At 46.2% G+C, this 21,310-nt stretch overlaps 1 long non-coding RNA gene across 1 annotated transcript in view; it reads left to right on the plus strand.

The window, feature by feature from the left end:
• The first annotated feature begins 7,816 nt into the window (after positions 1-7,816).
• The window catches only part of LOC115088488, a 55,346-nt gene continuing 41,852 nt past the window's right edge, over positions 7,817-21,310 (plus strand). Inside the window, exon 1 of the long non-coding RNA XR_003855789.1 lies at positions 7,817-7,897. This is a non-coding gene — a long non-coding RNA (uncharacterized LOC115088488). The remainder of the gene's footprint in view (positions 7,898-21,310) is intronic.

Consider the following 21,310-nt stretch of genomic DNA (forward strand, 5'->3'; position numbering starts at 1 on the left):
CAAAGAGCTGTCCTCATGTTAGGTAGCAGACTTTAAGACAGCCAGCTATATTCAGTAGTGCGGCTGCATCCAGGGCCGATGCTAGCTTTGTTGCTGCCCTGTGCGAACAATTACTGTGCTGCCCCCCCCCCCCCCCCAGGCCCATCAAATAAAGCCCAACTCCCTCCAGCAATCTATATTTTTTAAAACTGATCCCCCCCTCATCCACTCCTTCACAGAACCCATGGTCACCGGAAGGGTATTACATACCCTAGGGAAACCTTACAGCCTTGCATACCCCCCCCCCCCCCCCCCCCCCCCCACACACACACACACATTCCCATATCCTCTGTAGCCAGACACAATTTAATTATGCACTCGTAACACATTTTACATGAAAAAGAACATTCACAAGTACGGTCTTCTGAGGCAAAATATCACTGACAACGTATATATTATATTTACATGCACTGCTGTGGTGCCAACCAGAAAACTCTGCAAAAAAGACACTTGGAACTCCTATGGAATGTATAATGGCACCTCAGAAAGCCATGAATAAATGTAATTACCATTACAATATAGTAAACCTCCTCACTCAAACGGTAGCAACCTTATCTATGAAAAGGCAACAATGCAAATATAACACCAGGCCCTAGAACACCAATACACCTCCTATTGGCCGCACTACTGAATATGCCTCTAAAGATTTCAGACTGTGTCTGAATATGGACCTCTTTATGTTTTCTTATGTTTCTTATGGTTCTTTTGTTCTTATGGTTCTTATGTTCTTATGTTTTTCATTTAGACAGTTATAAACCTAGACATATTGTAATTTGTACACAATCCCCTTTTCCCTCAAGAATGTGCAGTCACTCACTGTGTAATCTGACACTCCACCTCCAAAACTACAATTCAGTTATACATATTCTAAGGAGAAAAATGCCCATCATAAATTATAGGATTAGAAGGTTGAAAAATTTCAAGCTGTAGTATATATACATCCTCTGCTGCCCAGCAAACTCCCTTAGCAGTCATCCCTCCCCACCCTCTCTCAAACTTCATTTTGCTTCCCCCCCCCCCCCCCCCACCGCCCACAAATCCCAATCTCCACCCTCAGCAGCTCATTCCTTTATCTCAGCAAATGGATCAACAGCGGGGCCCCAGCCTTGACTCCCTTCCTCAGTTTCAGCAGCCCCCTCACCTTAATCTCTCCCGCCGGTTCCCTTAGCCCCAGCAACACCCCCTTCAGCCCGAATCCCTCCTCAGCCCCAGCAGCCCCTCGTCAGTTCGTGTGTGTGTGTGTGTGTGTGTGTGTGTGTGTGTGAGAGAGAGAGAGAGAGAGTGTGTTTGTGTATGATTTTGTGCACGCGTGTTTGTTCGAAAACATTACATCAGACGATGCCTCAGACTGGGGAAGGGAAGTTCAGCAGTTAGAAGAGAAGCAAAACTGGGGCTTTGAGCCCCCTGTCTGGCAGGGAGGTTGCCCGGTTGCTTGGCAATTAAGCTCTCAAGCTGATTGGGTGGGGGAGAGGCTGTACAATTTCAGACTCCTTTAATGGGATCATAAAAGGACGGACGAACACTGGCATTTAGGGGGCAATTTTCAAACTGTCTGTGGATTTGTTTGCGGTTTTTTGTTTTTTTTTTTACCTGCGGACTTTAAGCACAAATTTTAAGCACATACACACATTCACTTCAAAACTTGCCACGGGTGCAAAGCATCCATGGACATTTGCATTTGCTTTTCATAGGGTTAGATTTTCTTTGGAAAATAACGTGCAGAGACATTAAAATACAATCTACAAATGTTGTTTTTCGACCCCCACCTAAAACGCCGTCCCGGGAATAGGCTTTGTAGAAACGCGGGCACGCTTTCAGTTGTACTGAGAGTGGGAAATTCTCCAACAGCCAGCTTAGGCGCACAGATCTCTGTTTACTTGAAAATATGGCTTTGAAAGTTGCCCTGCTAGTACATAGAGAAGGATCAATAGAAAAATTCATTTAACAGGTCATACATACATCAATGCAGTTCTATGAACAATATAAAATGAACATATGGATTGTAGTACATCTCAGTTTATCATCTACGTCGTCCTCTCTCCATACCCATGAGTGAGGGGAAGAATTAAGAGGCTGGTTCGGGTGAGACGTTTGGACCATCGGAGTGGTTTAAATATTGACAAAGCACAAGCTCCTGTGGCAGACCACTATTTAACTCACGGCATGAATTTTCTGCTCTACAATGGTTTGTTATATAGCAAGTGATGCCAGTACATTGAGAAGGTGACCGACAGGCTAGACAGAACAAGCAAGAACAATACTGGATTTATTGCTTTATAATCAGTACAGAGCTTGGGGATGAACGTGGAAGTCAGATGGAACACTGTGATAGAAACATTACATTTTCTTTTTTAATTTTGAAGGCTTTTTTTTTTTATAAACCATATTTTTGGATCGCTTAGTCTAGGGTTTTGCATACAAAATTATTTTCAATTATAAGTTGGTTTATGCAAAATTTGCACGTGCAGTTGGAATGTAATGCTGAATATCGCCAGTTGATTAATTAATGACACAGTCATAAGTTACGTCATGTATTCTGTCATCCCTGTCACAGAGGCATCAGCGTCATGCAGCCGTTGGTTTCTGGAGATGGTAAGCAGGGCATGAAATCCAGATCTGCGTCAGGAAATATGCTGCTGTAATATTATTGAAAAATTACGGGATTTAGTGATAGTGCTGCCAAGATAATGTTGTGCAAGTGAACCCTTGGACTGACGTGAGGTTGGTGCAGCCCACAGGCAGGAGCCCTGCAGGTCTCCACTGTCAGAAGGCGGTGCTGAAGCCCAACAGGAATTTCACCGATACCAGCCCTCGTTCCCCTTAGGTTGAGCCCTTGGGTGCTGGGGCCGGCTGGACTCAGGAGCGCACCTCTGGGAAGAGATGAATATGTCACGGAAGGTGCAGCAGGCCAACAGGAGTGGAAGAGACAGTCCAAGCCATGGTCGAGGTCCGGCCAGAGATCTGGGCAGGCAGAATTCGATCAAGACGATGAGCAGGCAGCGGTCATAGGGCAGACGGAGGTCAAGCAGCGTTGAGAAGCAATCCGAAGCCAAGGCAGGAATCACACCAAAGTCAAGCCAGGAGCCCAATCCGAGAGGATGAGGCAAAGGCGGAACAACAGGGCAGGACACTGAAGACAGATGAGGGACCACAAGACAGGAACTCAGGAGAAGGCCAGACCGAGGAGGGACCGGGTACAGACACAGGAACTCTGAAGAAACACAGCGGAACCAGGAACATGAAGACAAGGCACAGGAACAAGAATCAGGAACCAGGAATGCAGAGGCAAACAGCTAGTCCAAGGAGTTTGAGCTATTGCCGAGGCATCCGAGGAGGTTCTGAGCAGGCGTTTGGGGGTCTGCAGGGCAGGGAGCACGCACAACCTGCCATGGTTTCTTTCCTCATCTAAGGGAAATGGCTCTTTGCCTCTCTGCCAGATCCCTGCATGTGTTACCCATTCTCTGGAAGCTCCAGGGCCGGTCCTTATTCGGCTACAGACAGGTTGCAAGGGAAATGCACAGGAAGATTCCACGGGCTGCAGCAGCCCCATCCGAGGAGCAGAAAAATGAGGCAACTGGACCAGTAAAGCTCTCGGAGGCAGAGAGTGCAGCTTTAGCTTCATGGCCCATACCAGCCAGCCAGCCATCTGGTCCAGCTAGCCCAACTAGCCAGATAATTAACCGAGTCCAGGATGAGTGTGGCAGGGGGAGCACTCGGTCAGTACGATATACCCCTCATCCTATGCCTTGGGGAGTTCCTGCCACTGTGCTTCCTGTGAAATCCCTCACTCTATGCCTTGGGGGTGCTTATACCACTGTTGGTGCCCTTTATTACTCTTTTGGTGCCTTAGGGAATTCATTCCACTGTTTTGTCCCTCATTTGTGTTCATGCCACTGTTGGTGCCCTTTGGCCCTCTTAGGATGCCATGAGGTGTTCATGCCACTCTTTGTCTTGAGGTGCTGTTGCTTGCACCTTCATAAAATGTGGATGGAAAACCCCCAAAATTAGATTAAATAAATAGGATGCCTTGCTTACCTCGTTGAACTTAATGGAAATGAATGAAACAAACAAGCTTCTGATCTGAACTGAGTAAACCAAACAAAACAGGAAACTGAACCAAAAATCCAAATCAAACACAAATTTCTTTACATACGTGGAGATCGAGTCCTTACTTAAGAAACTGAAACCATCCAGCCACCCGTCAGACCACATTCCTACAAAACTATTGTTACTCATTCCTGACGCCATCTCCAAACTGCTAGCCAATATCATAAACTGCTCCTTAACTCAAGGAATCTATCCAGACAGACTGAAAAATGCGTCCCTCAAACCACTGCTAAAGAAACCCAACTTAGACATAAGAGAGCTCTCCAATTTCCGCCCTATTTCTAAACTCCCTTTTATCGCTAAACTCACTGAGAAACGGGTTATTACTCAACTCTCAGATTATCTGGAGGAACACAAAATACTTTACCCATCCCAATACGGCTTCTGTAGATCCTTCAGCACGGAAATTCTACTCATCTCCCTCACTGATCACATCATCATGGGCCTAGACAAAGGACAATCATTCCTACTAGCTCTTCTAGACATCTCCGCGGCATTCGATACCGTGAACCACTCTATTCTTCTAAACCGCCTCTCAGACATCGGCCTTTCAGGAACAGCTCACAGATGGTTTGAATCCTTCCTCAGCAACAGAAGCTTCAAGGTCAAAATTAACAATAAAGAATCTCCCAGCATCAATTCTTCGTTAGGTGTACCCCAAGGCTCCTCTCTGTCACCTACCCTCTTCAATATTTACCTTCTTCCTCTCTGCCAACTGCTAACTAACCTAAAATTAACACACTATCTCTACGCAGACGATGTTCAGATTCTGATCCCAATCACAGAATCCCTCTCAAAAACACTCATTTTCTGGGAAAACTGCCTCCAATCCATCACCCGTCTCCTTACCAGTCTGAACCTGGTCCTTAATGCTTCCAAGACTGAACTCCTCCTCATCTCTCCCAACCACTCTGACCCACTACCATTGACCCCCCCCCCCCCCCTACACCCTGATCACCCATGTAAGAGACCTCGGAATAATCCTCGACCACTGTCTGAATCTTAAGAAATCCATTAACAACACAACCAAAGTCTGTTTTTATAAACTACAAGTTCTGAAAAGACTCAAACCCCTAGAGATGTGAATCGGAACCGGAATCGGTTTGGATTCCGGTTCAGATTCACATGTGGGTTTTTTCCCATCAGGCCCGTTCGCGTTTTGTTTATCGGCTGCCCAGCCAATAAACAAAAAACCCACCCGACCCTTTAAAAGTAACCCCTTAGCTTCCCCCACCCTCCTGACCCCCCCAATACCTTTTTACAGGTACCTGGTGGTCCAGTGGGGGTCCCGGAAGCGATCTCCCGCTCTGGGCCGTCCGGCTACCGGGCCGTCCTTTACCCTTACCTTGTGACAGGGTATCCGTGCCATTGGCCGGATCCTGTCACATGGTAGGAGCACTGGATGGCCGGCGCCATCTTGTGCTCCTAACATGTGACAGGGGCTGACCAATGGCACCGGTAGCCCCTGTGACATAGTAAGGGCAAAGCTATCGGCGCCATTTTGGTTCCTGGCACCCGACGGCACGAGTGCAGAAGATCGCTCCCGGACCCCCGCTGGACCCCCAGGGACTTTTGGCCAGTTTGGGGGGGCCTCCTGACCCCCACAAGACTTGCCAAAAGTCCAGCGGGGGTCCGGGAGTGACCTCCTGCACTCAGGCCGTATTGCCAGTATTCAAAATGGCGCCGGCGCTACCTTTGTCCTCACTACGTGACATATGAGGGCAAAGGCTAGCTTTGCCCTCACTATGTGACATATGAGGGCAAAGGCTAGCTTTGCTCTCACTATGTGGGCAAAGGCTAGCGCCGGCGCCATTTTGAATACTGGCAATACGGCCCGAGTGCAGGAGGTCGCTCCCGGACCCCCGCTGGACTTTTGGCAAGTCTTGTGGGGGTCAGGAGGCCCCCCCCCAAGCTGGCCAAAAGTCCCTGGGGGTCCAGCGGGGGTCCGGGAGCGATCTCCTGCACTCGTGCCGTCGGGTGCCAGGAACCAAAATGGTGCCGATAGCCTTGCCCTTACTATGTCACAGGGGCTACCGGTGCCATTGGTCAGCCCCTGTCACATGGTAGGAGCACAAGATGGCGCCGGCCATCCAGTGCTCCTACCATGTGACAGGATCCGGCCAATGGCACGGATACCCTGTCACAAGGTAAGGGCAAAGGACGGCCCGGTAGCCGGAGGATGGCCCAGAGCGGAAGATCGCTCCCAGGACCCCCACTGGACCACCAGGTACCTGTAAAAAGGTTTTGGGGGGTCGGGAGGGTGGGGGAAGCTAAGGGGTTACTTTTAAAGAGTTGGGGTGGGTTTAGGGGTTATTTTTGTGTGCCGTTTTTCCTGCCCTCCCCCAAAACGATAAGGGAAGCCCCACGATCAATATCGTGAAGTTTTCCTATCATTTTGGGAGAGCCCCCAATTTCTGACGATTTTGAAAATACCGACGATATTTTCAATCGTCCGAAGCCCGATTCACATCCCTACAAACCCCTCCTCCACTTCCATGACTTCAGGACGGTCCTCCAAACCACACTTTTTGCCAAGATAGACTATTGCAATGCTCTCCTCCTGGGTCTTCCCTCCTCCACCACCAGACCATTACAGATGCTCCAGAACTCGGCAGCCAGAATACTGACCAACTCTAGCCGAGTAGCTCATATCACTCCCATCCTCAGGAACCTACACTGGCTTCCAATAAACTTCAGAATTCTACACAAGTCTCTCACCATTATCCATAAATCCATCCATAAACAGCTCTAGCTCGACCTTCAGACCCCTCTCAAGCTTCACACCTCCACTAGACCCTTCAGAGAAGCATACAAAGGAACCCTGCAAGTCCCCCCAACAAAAGCCACACTTCACGCAGCCACTAAAGAACGGGCATTCTCAACAGCGGGACCTGCGATATGGAATGCCATGCCCTCGGACCTCAGACTAGAACCCTGCCTCCCAACATTTCGGAAAAAAACTCAAGACTTGGCTATTCCTTCAAGCATTCCCATAACCTCAGAAACCTCAAAATGCCACGTAGCCATACCTAGCTATACCCAGTCATACTCAAACAGTCCGGCACCCGCTGCCAGTCTAATTGCTATTTAGCTTGTCTATCCTTTGTTTTCTGGCTACCTCAGCCTCCCAAGTTCTACCCCCTTGTTTAATGTAACTTTGCTTCTCGTAAAATGGTTTTGTTTTAAAGTTGTTTTACCCCTTGTTCTGTGTAAACCGAATTGATGTGACATTTGTCATGAAGGTCGGTATAGAAAAGAGTTAAATAAATAAAGAGTTAAATAAATGCAAACCCTTTTTACTTAAACTGCTACAGAGATCATGGTAATCCTGCTTTTAGTGCTATTCAAATGGAAGCAAACATTATGTGGCAAGTTTAGCTCTGAAAGAAAAGATCATCTACTGCTGCCACTGGTTTATTATCCTATATTTAAGGGTGACTTTGATTACACAGAGATCTACAAGAGGCAGGTCTGATAAGCAGCTCCAGCTTTCTGTGTAGGAATAGCACCAAAATAGTTTTAGTGTTCTTTCTAATTGCATTGGATGAGCCGCCTGGCCCATTAATCCTCTCCTATCAACAGTGCATAGCTCGCCTGCATCAGAATAACCCTGACCTCAGCAATCCTGAATCCAGCCTCCAGTTGGCATTTTCGACGTATTTGGAAAAGGCAACGATCCACAGCAGGCCCAAAGGGGTTTCCACTAGACCAGGCTTGCTTTATATGGCCGAGAGTGCACAGAACCAACAAGGTTTGTGTCATTTCCTAAAAATATAAATGTGAATAATAATAGTGAACTTTAGACAGCTCTCTCTATAAAACTCACTGTGCAGCGTTTCCATCTAAGGCTTGCTGCATTGCTGCTACTTGTGTTTCAGTCAGGAAAGAAAGCATGAGAATGAAAGGGCTGATAGACCGCGGTCATCGCTGATTTGCAGTTCCCCAGCCCTCTGCTGCGGCCATGCCTGACTAGTCTGGTTTTTTGGATAACCAAAATGCATAGGCATGAGGCAGATTTGCAAGCAATGGAGAGACCCAGCGCATGCAGATTTATCTCCTGCATATTCATGATGACTATCCTGAAAACTAAGCTGGCTAGGGTGCCTCCAGCAGAGGGTTGAGGAATGCTGGATTGCAGTATCATTCACATTTTTTAATTACAGTATATAATGCGCTTGAAATGTGATAGCACTATTTAGTACAGAGGTGGACAATTTGAATCACTGAGAGCTGCACTGCAGACTGGTTTGTTTTCAGGTTTCCTACAATGAATATTTATCAGATGTAGAGTACATTCCAAGTTTTCTGAGCCCCAGTTCCTCTGGAGCTTCCAATATAATGAACGTCCCTTACGTTCACAGAATGCCTTTGTTATCAGTTCCAGGCACGGCAATAGTGGGACTTCAAGAGACTAGGAATAGGGCTTTTTATGAGTAGCACAACGTGTGTGGAATGGATTATAGCACCTTTCATAAGCAGGTAAAGGCGCAACTGTTTTGCGAGGCTTTTGGATAACTTTTTATGTAGCTTTGTTTGTTTTAATGTTATTTTATGGATGTTTGTTTATTTGTTCTATGTTGCATGTGATGATGTAAGCCACCTAGAACCTTGTAATTGGGCGGGTTATAAATCACTGAAAATAAATAAAATAAATAAATGTACCCCCAGGATAATAAAGTACAGAGTAAATGCTCCCTTTTATCTACAGATTTCAAGTCACCAGATGGTTCATGCAATTCAGACGGCACTGCCTGCAGTAAACTTGTGTACCTTTGCTCCGAGAACCCGCTTGATTTGCATGGTTTGGTTATCTGGAAAATCAGACTTACATTTTGGCCATTGAGGACTGGACTTCTCTATCCTTGGTTTGTTGGCATCATTTGGAGGTCAACATTCAAACACAGCCGGCTGAAGTAAGTTAGCTGGATAAGACTTCTCCAGCTGACTTGCACGGGATATTCAGCAGCACGGCTATGCTGCTAAATATCCCAATATGTATTTGCTGCTACTTAGCTGGATACATCTTACCTGGCTAACTTTAGACCTGCTATGGAGCAGGTCTAACTTATCCAGTTAATTTAACCAGATAAACCTGACCATCACCAGTTATACGCCTAAGGGCCTGATTTACTAAGCACTTTTCTCAAAACCATAGAATGGGAGAAAAGCTTTAGTAAATGACCCCCCTAATTAGCACCACACAGTTACGCCCCACTCCCTACACACTGCCTGTCCGGCTAGCTGAATAAGTCTCTTATCCAGCTAAGTGTGGTGACCGCTGAACATACTCGGATATTCAGCAGCTGCCACTTAGCGGGATAAGTCCTACTTTTCTGGCTTAAGTAGTACTAAATGCGTTTTGAATATTGTGACCTAAATTGTTTATTGATTTGTTCTTTTGGAAAGGAGACACCATCATTTTAAAGGCCAGGTGTTCTAAAGGATTTATTTCCTTTTTGTATCAGAGGGGGAAAATGGTTAGTACATCTAGCCCTTATAGTGAGTCCTATTTCTTGTGAATTCTCTGATTTGCCTTGAGTTTCTGGGTAAAATTAGACAAGTCACTTTTCCTACCTCCGACTCAGTGCACTCTTACAATTGCCCCAGCAAATCTGTATAAATCAGCAGTAAATTAATTTTAGCAGTGCTTTGTTATTTCATTACCATATTATTTTGCTATTATTTATGTAGTGGATCGTAAAGATGAAATAAAGCTTAGGCTTCGATTTCCAAGCATGCATTATTTTTATGTGGTTTTCTGAAACAAATCTTAGCTGAATGATGACTTGGCCTAGCACCTAAGCCATCAAACAGGAGAACCAACCTTTTCTCGGGAAATAAAGGGCTCATAATTATAGCATGGTGATCCTCTTAAGGTTGAAATCTCTGAAAAACTGGGTTAATTAGAAGAAGAAAAGGGGACTGGTACAGTTAAGCAATTTATTGACAAAGAGTTGTATGTGGTTATGCAATTCCCCTGACATGGGAAGATAATGTATAGGGCGGCCACTGGATATTCAGTCAGCTAACTCAGGGGCGGGCAATAAGCATAACGGGGTGGCGCCACTTAGCAGAATTGGTAGTTATCCGGCTAAGTAGTGCCACTCATTCTTAGGCGGTTAAGTTTCCCGGCTAAGTTAGACCAGCTCCATGTAGGGTTGCCAAATGTCCGGATTGTCTCCGGACAGGACAGAATTTAAAGGCAATGTATGAAAGACAGATGGAGGGCTGAAATATCCGGAAATGGTCCGGATATTTCAGAGCCACCCACAGCGTGCCTAAGGCCAATATGTCCACGGCCATAGGCACCGTCATGTGGGGCCTCAGTAAGTGTAAAAGCTGCGTGGCCCGCCAGCCATGCTGCCATGCTGGTGATTCTGGCAGGGCTGCTCTGCTATTCCAATCATAGGCGCAAGAATGGGAGGCTGCCAGCAATAGGATGAAACCTCATTGGTGGCAGTGGGACGGCACCTGATTTTCTTAATGCTGCTCACTCCCACGGTGCTGCTGAGATCCCCTCACTCACCCTCCCTGCTCCTGAGGATCTGCTGCTTCCTCTCTCCTGGTTGCCAGTGCCTGAATGTCGTCATCACCGTGGGGGGCGAGCAGCATTAAGAAAATCATGTGCTGTCCCACTGCCACTCTTGCCTGCGGTGCAATAGAAAGAGGCCTGGAGGGTGCGGGGTGTCTGCATCTCCCCACCCATCTGCAGTGCAACAGCAAGAGGCCTAACCAGGCCTTCAACATCTTTGGCTGCTGAAACAGAGGCCTGGAGTGTGTGTATGTGTGATAGACAATAAGTGTGAAGAGAGCGTGTATGTAGGTGTGGAAGAGCCAGGGACATAAGAGAGAGCCTGAGTGTGTATATGAGGGAGAGAGAGAGCCAATGAGTGTGAGAGACTGTGTATGTGTGAGGGAGAAAGAGCCATTGATTGTGAGAGAGTCATATGTGAGGGAGAGAGCTTATGAGTGTGAAGGAGAGAGTGCTACATAATGTAAAGGAGGGTGAGAGAGACTGTGAATACAGGACAGCTAGGAAGGGTGAGAAACTCAATGAATGTGAGATAGCCTATGTGTGTCTGTGTGTGAGGGAAGAGAACCAGTGCCCAGTGAGTATGAGAGAGCCTGCATATGTGTATGAGACAGCCTGTGTATAAGGGGGAGAGAACCAATAATGTGAGAGAGCCTGCATATGTGTGCGAGAGGGAGAGAGCCAGTGAGGGTGAGAGATCCTGTGTATGTGTATATGATGGAGGGAGAGAGAGCCTTTGTGTGTCTGTGTGAGGGGGGAGAGAGAGCTAGTGGGGGTGAGAGATCCTGTTTGTGCGAGTGTATGTGAAATGGAGTTAGTAAATGTGAGAGAGCCTGCATGTGTAAGAGAAAGAGCCAGTGAATGTTAGAGAGCCTGTGTGTCTGTGTGAGAGAGAGAGACACACAGTGAATGTGAGAGAGCATGTGAGTATGAGGGAGCGAGAGCCAGTGAGGATGAGAGAGCCTATAAGAGAGCATCTGTGTGTCTGTGTAAGGAAGGAGGGAGGATTAGTGAGGGTGAGAGCCTTTGCGTATGTGAGAGAGGGAGAGCCAGTGAGTGTGACAGAGAGAGGGAGAGAAAGCCAGTGAGAGAGCCTGTGTGTGTGTGTGTGTGTGTGTGTGTATGAAAGAGCGAGAGTGTTTATGTGTGTGCGTGTGTGTGTGTAAGGGAGGGAGAGAGAATGAGCCAGTGACGAGAGAGCTCCTATGTGTGTGAGGGAGAGAGAGAGAGAGCCTATGAGTGAGATAGCCATGGAGTGTAAAAGAGCCTGAGTGTTTGTGTGTGACTGAGAGAATGAATATGTGTGTGTTAGGGAGTTCATGTATATGAGAGAGAGAGAGAGGATAAAGTGTACACCTTCACTCTCCCCCACTAAGCCATGACAATCTCAGAGAGACCGGAAATCCAAAGTTCCCAAGTATTTTTTTGGTCCTTCTTTGTTTTAATTATTGGACTTTATTTGATGTGTCTGCTGTTTTGAAATATTTTCTTGGTGTTTGTTACATTTTTAAAAATTTTAATATGGGTCCAGTTCCCCGACACCAAGGAAGACCGCCCGCTGGGGATACAGTGCAGTCTCCTCCTCCCACAGAGCAGGAGTGCCGACGCAGCCTCTCCCCTGCTCACGCAGCAGGCTGCCGCGATCTCCCCAGGCCCAATCCTCCTCTCTCGCCTAGGCACACATGCGCCCGATCCTACCCTTCTTAAAGGGCCAGTGGCAGGAACGGCAGCCCAGCGTCCACTGATGACTTCACCAACTGGATCTTCTTAAGCCCAGCTTCAGCCTCAAGTCCCTGCCTTGGCAATGGATCGATTCCTCAGGGAGTAGTGTATTGCCTGTGTTCCTGTCTTCGGTTCCTGGTTCCTGCCTTGCTGAGGTTCCTGTCTCCGTGTCTTCTGTCTATGGTTCTCATCATCTGGTTGCCCTTGGATTTCCTCGTCTCTGGTCACTTCCTCTCGTTTGCCTTCAGCATCTCTTCATGTCCCTGTGGTCCTCATCTTCCTCCTCTTTGTCATCCTGGACTGGACTCTAACACTGCATGTACTCCGCCTGCCCCAGTCACTGCTTGGGCACCGACCTTGTTTCTCTCCGCCTGCCTCCGACCACTGCTTAGACACCGACGTTGATGTGCTCATCTTGCTTTAATCTCAACTTGACCCTGGTCTGTTCTTCCATTGGTCTCTCAGCGTGCTGGCCTATGGTGCTTCCCGCCCGGCTGGACTTCCATCACCGCAGAGGCCCCCACCTAAGACCAGCCGGCCCCAGCACCCGAGGGCTTAACCTAAGAGGAACGTGAGCTGATATTGGCAAAGCTCCAGTTGGGCCTCTGCTTCTGCCAACTCCACCTGCCGACGATGGGAACCTATGGAGTTCATCCCTGCAGGTAGCACCAATTCCCCCTCAGCCCACGGTTCCACAAGCGCAAAAATTATAGGATGTTATTCTATTCATCAAATGTTTTGAAATATTCTATTAGTATGGTTTCACTATTATGATTTATAGTTCTTGTTTATTGTTTGATGTTTTCTGAAGAATGATGATGTTTCTTTTTTTTCCATTCTTGCATTATGTGCAGAATTTGCCATGTTGCAGTTTTCATTCATTTTTTGTCTATATGAGTAAAATGAATTACAATTACAAAATAGTAAATCTCCCATTCTAAAACAGCACTAACTGCCAGCACTCAAACACTAACAACCCTACTTATGAAAAGGCAACAGTGCGATTATTACACTGAGTTCTAAAACACCAATACACCTACTATTAGGAAAACCGAAAAAGCCAAGACGCTATAGATCCCTACACAGATCCTGCACACTAGCAGGATCAACTCAGTCACACATGCAAAATAGAAATAGACCCTTACCAAATGCAAAATGAATTGACTATAAATTAGTAATAAAAAATTGCAGAAAAAAACCTGAATTGTAAACCACAACAAACCAGACTATTATATGTAGTGCAACAATGGAAAACAGAAGCATTACAATTTCTCATAAATATCAAACAATAAAAACAAGAAATAAAAAACATCAATAGAAATAAAACCATACCAATACAAAGAATATTTCAAAAAGCTCACAAAAAGAAAAGCATTCAATAATTTAAAACTCATATACATTTTCCAAAGACCAATAAAATACTTCAAAACAGCAGATATAAACACCACCCAATATTTAAAACTTTAAAAGGATTTGAAAAAAAATTCCCTGCTGTCTGTACCTGGGATCTTTTGATTTCCAGATGCCCTGAGAGTTTTTGGATTAGCAGGGGAGAGGAGAGGGGTTGTTGCTCACAATCTTTCTCCTCTCTCTCATACATACACACATACCCAGTCACCAGGGGCGGCTCAAGGCAATCTGCTGCCTGAGGCGAAGGATGAGATGGCGCCCCCCCCCCCCCCCCCCCCATGCCCCTCTACTCCTCCATAGGCTCCCTCTCTCTGGCACCCACACGATAGCACCCTCACACATGTTCTCTCTCACACCCCCCCAAGCATCCTCAAACATGCTCTCTCACCCCCCAGGTGTTGCGTCCGTCAGTCTCAGACGGCTTCGCCCCATATGCCTCAACTTGTTCTCGGCTCCTCCCACTTACCTTGGGAAAATGGCGTCTGCAAGCCGCCCTCTCCGGCATCCCCGGAACGGCTATGGCATTGCTTCCCACCATGTTCCTCCCAAGGGCCTACTAGGGTGCGCGCGCACGTTACCCATATCTTTATTCTGACTATGGTGTGAACCTCAGGGGCGTCTCCCTCGAGTGACATCACAACATCCAGGTATTTAGCTTGCCCGCATTTGCTAGCTAATTGAGTTAGCAAGGACTGGATTTCGGATTGGATTCCTCTGGTCTACGCTGCTCTGCCGCTTCCATGCAGCCGCTAGAAGCTCTTTCTCTGCCCTTCGGGGTAACTACTAACCTGGGTACCCGCTCCTCGGGGGCCCTTCTTCTTCTTTCAGGTGCCTTACTGGGCTCAGGTACTCGCTCCTCGAGGGCCTGCTCTCCCTGCCTCGGTGCCTGGAACCATCTACTTCTGCCTGGTGGAAACCTTCTACATCACAGCTACCATCTAGTGAGTAATTTAATTCTCAGTCTATCTCATCTTCAGCTTTCCTGTGCTGGGAACCTTACACCGGAACCTCTCTATACCAACTTGGTGAGAAGGGTCCCTCTGCCGAGGGTCCCTGGACTGCTACTTCAGAACCTGCTCACTACTGCCACCTCTGGTGGCTTACATCTGCTGTATAATAAAAGACAATTCAGTGTTTGTGCATCCTGAGTCTAGCCTAGTACTGTGGCTCCCCACGGGGCTCTTCCCTGTGGGCATGGTCATCTGCCACAGTACCTAAGAATCCACCCAAACACCTCAAAACCCTAACACCAGGCTTGCAATCTCTCTCAAACATACACACGCACGCACCACACACACACAAGCCGCCACTCACACACACACACAAGCAAGTTGCCTCACACTCACGCACATACATACAAGCTGCCTCTGAAACTCACACACACACACACACAAGCTACATCTCAAATTCACACACATACACATAAGCTGCCTCTCACCCAAGCACACACACACACACACACAAGCAAGCTGCCTCTCTCTCACATGGGGCCTCTCTCCATTCTTTGGCCACCACCAGCCTGATCTCTGGCAGCGTCCCCGTCATGGTTAAAAGGTGAGGTGAAAAAGGCAATTTTAGCCAAAAAAACATTCTTCAAAATTGGAAGAAGGATCCATCTGAAGAAAATAGGAAAAAACATAAGCATTGCCAAGTTAAGTGTAAAACATTGATAAGACAGGCAAAGAGAGAATTTGAAATGAAGTTGGCCATAGAGGCAAAAACTCATAATAATAACTTTTTAAAATATGTCCGAAGCAAGAAATCTGTAAGGGAGTCGGTTGGACCATTAGATGACCGAGGGGTTAAAGGGGCTCTTAGGGAAGATAAGGCCATTGCAGAAAGACTAAATTAATTCTTAGCTTCCGTGTTTACTAAAGAGGATGCTAGGGAGATACCAGTTCCTGAGATGGTTTTCAGGGGTGATGAGTCAGACGAACTGAACAAAATCACTGTGAACCTGGAAGATGTAATAGGCCAGATTGACAAACTAAAGAGTGGGAAATCACCTGGACCAGGTGGTATGCATCCTAGGGTACTGAAGTAACTAAAAAATGAAATTTCTGATCTATTAGTTAAATTTTGTAACCTATCATTAAAATCATCCATTGTACCTGAAGACTGGAGGGTGACCAATGTAACCCCAATATTTAAAAAAGGCACCGGGGTGATCCGGGTAACAATAGACCAGTGAGCCTGACTTCAGTGCCGGGAAAAATTCTATTCTCAACTATTCTCAAGATCAAAATCGTAGAGCATGTAGAAAGACATGGTTTAATGGAATACAATCAACATGGATTTACCCAAGGGAAGTCTTGCCTAACAAATCTGCTTCATTTTTTTGAAGGGGGTAATAAACATGTGGATAAAGGTGAACCAGTAGATGTAGTGTATTTGGATTTTCAGAAGGCATTTGACAAAGTCCCTCATGAGAGGCTTCTAAGAAAACTAAAATGTCATGGGATAGGAGGCGATGTCCTTTCGTGGATTACAAACTGGTTAAAAGACAAGAAACAGAGAGTAGGATTAAATGGCCAATTTTCTCAGTGGAAAAGGGTAAACAGTGGAGTGCCTCAGGGATCTGTACTTGGACCGGTGCTTTTCAATTTATTTATAAATGATCTGGAAAGAAATACGACGAGTGAGATAATCAAATTTGCAGATGATACAAAATTGTTCAGAGTAGTTAAATCACAAGCAGATTGTGATAAATTGCAGGAAGACCTTGTGAGACTGGAAAATTGGACATCAAAATGGGAGATGAAATTTAATGTGGATAAGTGCAAGGTGATGCATAAGGGGAAAAATAACCTATGCTATAGTTACACAATGTTAGTTTCCATATTAGGTGCTACAACCCAAGAAAGAGATCTAGGCGTCATAGTGGGTAACACATTGAAATAGTCGGTTCAGTGTGATGCGGCAGTCAAAAAAGCAAACAGAATGTTGGGAATTATTAGAAAGGGAATGGTGAATAAAACGGAAAATGTCATAATGCCTCTGATTCGCTCCATGGTGAGACCGCACCTTGACTACTGTGTACAATTCTGGTCGCCGCATCTCAAAAAAGATATAATTGCGATGGAGAAGGTACAGAGAAGGGATACCAAAATGATAAGGGGAATGGAACTGCTCCCCTATGAGGAAAGACTAAAGAGGTTAGGACTTTTCAGCTTGGAGAAGAGACGGCTGAGGGGGGATATGATAGAGGTGTTAAAATCATGAGAGGCCTAGAACGGGTAGATGTGAATCGGTTATTTACTCTTTCGGATAGTAGAAAGACAAGGGGGCACTCCATGAAGTTAGCATGGGGCACATTTAAAACTAATTGGAGAAAGTTCTTTTTTACTCAACGCACAATTAAACTGTGGAATTTGTTGCCAGAGGATGTGGTTAGTGCAGTTAGTATAGCTGTGTTTAAAAAAGGATTGGATAAGTTCTTGGAGGAGAAGTCCATTACCTGCTATTAAGTTCACTTAGAGAATAGCCACTGCCATTAGCAATGGTAACATGGAATAGACTTAGTTTTTGGGTACTTGCCAGGTTCTTATGGCCTGGATTGGCCACTGTTGGAAACAGGATGCTGGGCTTGATGGACCCTTGGTCTGACCCAGTATGGCATTTTCTTATGTTCTTTTGTTCTTATTTAGAGTAGTTAAATCACAAGCGGATTGTGATACATTACAGGAGGACCTTGCAAGACTGGAAAATTGGGCATCCAAATGGCAGATGAAATTTAATGTGGACAAGTGAAGATGTTGCATATAGGGAAAAATAACCCTTGCTGTAGTTACACAATGTTAGGTTCCATATTAGGAACTACCACCCAGGAAAAAGATCTAGGCATCATAGTGGATAATACTTTAAAATCGTCAGCTCAGTGAGCTGTAGTAGTCAAAAAAGCAAACAAAATGTTAGGAATTATTAGGAAGGGAATGGTTAATAAAACGGAAAATGTCATAATGCCTCTATATCGCTCCATGGTGAGACCGCACCTTGAATACTGTATACAATTCTGGTCGCCGCATCTCAAAAAAGATATAGTTGCGATGGAGAAGGTACAAAGAAGGGCAACCAAAATGGTAAAGGGGGTGGAACAGCTCCCCTATGAGGAAAGGCTGAAGAGGTTAGGGGCTGTTCAGCTTGGAGAAGAGACGGCTGAGATGGGATATGATAGAGGTCTTTAAGATCATGAGAGGTCTTGAACGAGTAGATGTGAATCGGTTATTTACACTTTCGAATAATAGAAGGATTAGGGGGCATTCCATGAAGTTAGCAAGTAACACATTTAAGACTAATCGGAGAAAATTATTTTTCACTCAGCGTACAATAAAGCTCTGGAATTTGTTGCCAGAGGATGTGGTTAGTGCAGTTAGTGTAGCTGGGTTGCCAGGTTCTTGTGCCCTGGTTTGGCCTCTGTTGGAAACAGGATGCTGGGCTTGATGGACCCTTGGTCTGACCCAGCATGGCAATTTCTTATGTTCTTATGTTCCAACTTATCCAGCTAAGTAGCATCTTTGCTGCCACTTATTTGGATACGTGCGAAAAGTGCTACTTATCCATCTAAGACCTAGATTCATCATTTTGCTATAAATATAGTGAATATTGGGCCTGCGACAAAAGAGGGTTGTGGTTAGGCTAATTTTTCTGATACCGCATTGCATAGGTATTTACCACATTGCACGATACATTTATCACACCGTATGTTATTTTCACATTGCACACTGAGTAATCTACCGCAGCCGCGTTACCAGCTGAAAAGGTATTTATCGCGAATGGAGGTTCGGGCTGCTGGCAAGAGAAAGAGAAAGAGAGAGAGAGATAACCTCACAAAAAAGTTATTTATACCACTATAAGAGGGGGCACTAGTAATTCAGGGCGAGGTTTGTGGGGTGGGGTGGGTTTTGGGGGGCAGTTTTAAATGTACAGTCATATGTACAAACAGCATAATTGCAGCTAGGTAGAGAGGGCATCAAGCTAGGTAGAGAGAACATGGTAAAAGTCTACTCTTCTTTCGCCTTTCATCACCCCAAATCACATTAAATCTTCGCTGGTGGTAACTGTGCTGTTCGTACGTATGACTGTGCATGTAAAACTGCCCGCCAGAACCCACCTCACCCCACAAACCTCACCCTGAGCTCATAATGGCCCCTCTTACAATGCTATAAAAAGTTAAATCATAAGTGAGTCTCCACAGAGTCTCTCTCTCTCTCTCTCTCCCCTCCCTGAACTGGCATTTGTGATAAAAATTGTTTCGACCGGTAACGCACAGAAAAAAGTTATACTGGTAGTTATTTCTGGTGCATGCCATGTTAACCAACCTTCATTTCCACTTACTCCGTCCAAACTCCTCCCACTTGAATACTAATTTTAAATTTGCATACACATTTCGTGATAATGTCCTAACACATTTAGATAAATGGCCCTGTAAGTAAGATAAACGGGAGATGGTCTATAAGAGCCAGGAAGCATGAAAAAGATGTAGACAAGTTTTCTTAGTATTAAAAATTTATTAGGGAGATCACGGATGAAACAATAATTTCAATACCAAAATGACCAATACGGGTAATCCACAGTGCCCGACTCTGGCCAAGTTTCACCTCTATTATAGGCTGCATCAGGAGCTTATGCGGTTATGTCTATAGCTTTTCTGGTCAAGGGAATGACTTCCGGGCACAGTGCGTCAGATTACTTCCTGCAGGACGCGCTCCTCTTCCTCCTCGGCAGTGTGGCCCCACCAAAATTGACAGCGCCGAAATTGACGGCACTGCCTTAGTAAATGGAAAAGCAGCACAGCCCTGCTGCAACGCTGCTGATTCTGGCAGGGCCGTGCTGCTTCAACACTTACTAAGGCAGCGCTGACCACGCCGTCGATTTCAGCCGGGCCATGCTGCTTTTTCTTGGCAGCAAGGACCTCTTTCTTCCACCACCAGTGGGATTGTGTCCACTGGCGGCACCACGGGTCTCCTCTTCTTCTGCTGTCGGTGAGATCGGGTCCCACTGGCGGCACCACGGATGCTCTCTTTCCACCGCCATGGGATCGGGTCCATCGGTAGCACCACGGGCCTCCTCTTCCACCACTGGTGGGATCGGGTCCACCAGCGGCACCACGGACATCCTTCTTCTTCCGCCGGTGGGATCGGGTCCACCGGCAGCAGCATGGGCCTCTCCCTGCTCCGACGTCGCCTCACTGGGTGTGCCGCCCCGTGCAATTGCACGGTTTGCACACCCGTTGGTGCCAGGCCTGGGTAGAGGGTATCCTAAACAGCATGGATTGTATTTTATTTGGATTGGGGAGAAAATCTTGAGAATAAGAGAACTTTTTTTAGAATTAAGGGGAGGTGGTGGGAAAGAGAGCAGGCCATTGCCACGTGGTTGGACACATTTTTAATTTATTTTAAGGGGCCTTTGCCAGGCAGGTGGGGGTCTCTGAAGACCTCTGGAGCAACTTGTGGCCTTTGAGGTGGATGTGATTTTTGGGCTTCTAGCCTTTTAAGTGATGGTGGCCCCAGCCGAATTGGACCACAATCGTGCAGGAAGGCCCCGGTCCGCAGCATGATTTTTTTTATCTTGCATGTGTGCCCTGTTAGAAAATCATGCTATGGTAATGCCGTGACAGTTTATCAGGGAGGGGCCTAATATCGCGGGGATACGTCCAGTATCACAACATTTGGTCCCTCCTGCTATAAAGTATCGCTTGGTAAATCTCCCTAATGGTGCCTTTGGATGCCAAATTCCTGTTGGATTTTCGCAATATTTCAGAAAAATTAATTACAATCTATGATAACAAGGGAGCTGGATTCTCCTGATTACCCACATTTACTCCTTCTTTAGGCAAAGACCAGTAATGGATGTTGGCAGTAAAGCCCTGAGGGTATTTTTAAGAGTTTCTGGCAAATATTTTTTAAACATAGCGGAAAGCAAATTAATTCTTGGAAAATTAAAAAAACAACACAAATTCTTCCTCCACTAGAGTCTTTATTTAAAGATACTTTGATTACTAATAGCACGAGCTTGTTCATCTTTCTGAAATTGATCCATCCTCCTTTCCAATGTATCCAGGCAAGCACTCCGGGCCCGCGAATCCTCTACATTTTAGGGGATAAGTCTGCCACAGACGCTGTTAGATTTGAGTCTTGTGAAACCAAACATAAAATAGCTTTCCAGATATCCTCATTTAACCTCTGAGGTGGGACCTCGGACATTTAACCTCTGAGGTGGGACCTCGGACACCAACCTCGGACACCTGAGGATGTTGGATGGGAAGAAAGAAAATCTCTTTGTCACCGCATATTGGGCTGGATTTTAAAAGCTCTACACACGTAAATCCAGTGGATTTACGCGCGTAGAGTGCCTTATGTGCGCCAGGCCTATTTTATAAAGGCCTGGCGACGCATGTAAAGCCCCGGGACTTAGACGCATCTCCAACACAACAGCCATTTGCCACTGTGCTGGGGATCGCGTGCCAGCTGATGGCCGGCGCGCGCAACTTACTTCAGCCCC

This window comes from Rhinatrema bivittatum, chromosome 3, assembly GCF_901001135.1.
Source record: "Rhinatrema bivittatum chromosome 3, aRhiBiv1.1, whole genome shotgun sequence".
In the NCBI taxonomy this organism is placed as follows: Eukaryota; Metazoa; Chordata; class Amphibia; order Gymnophiona; family Rhinatrematidae; genus Rhinatrema; species Rhinatrema bivittatum.